The sequence below is a fragment of the Antrostomus carolinensis genome, unplaced genomic scaffold (genome assembly GCF_000700745.2).
Source record: "Antrostomus carolinensis isolate BGI_N321 unplaced genomic scaffold, ASM70074v2 scaffold46351, whole genome shotgun sequence".
NCBI lineage: Eukaryota > Metazoa > Chordata > Aves > Caprimulgiformes > Caprimulgidae > Antrostomus > Antrostomus carolinensis.
In genome coordinates this window covers 1-230 of record NW_010293025.1, presented here as the reverse complement: position 1 = coordinate 230, position 230 = coordinate 1, and positions in this window count along the sequence as shown.

Sequence of the window (230 nt, the reverse complement as noted above, 5' to 3'; positions counted from 1 at the left end):
TTTTTTTTTTTTTTTTTTTTTTTTTTTGGTAGGTAAATTGCGATCTCAAAGGCGTTTCATGGTTGCCTCTGTGTGTGTCTGTCTGTACGGTTGGTTCTCGGTGCTCTTGACTTCTCTTGTAATCTGTCGGTAGGTAGAGCTCTCTCTCTCTCTCTCTCTCTCAATTTCTCTGGAACTCTGCTCCTTCCCTTTAACACCACAGGCAAATTCCTCAAAATCCCGGTGGTGTG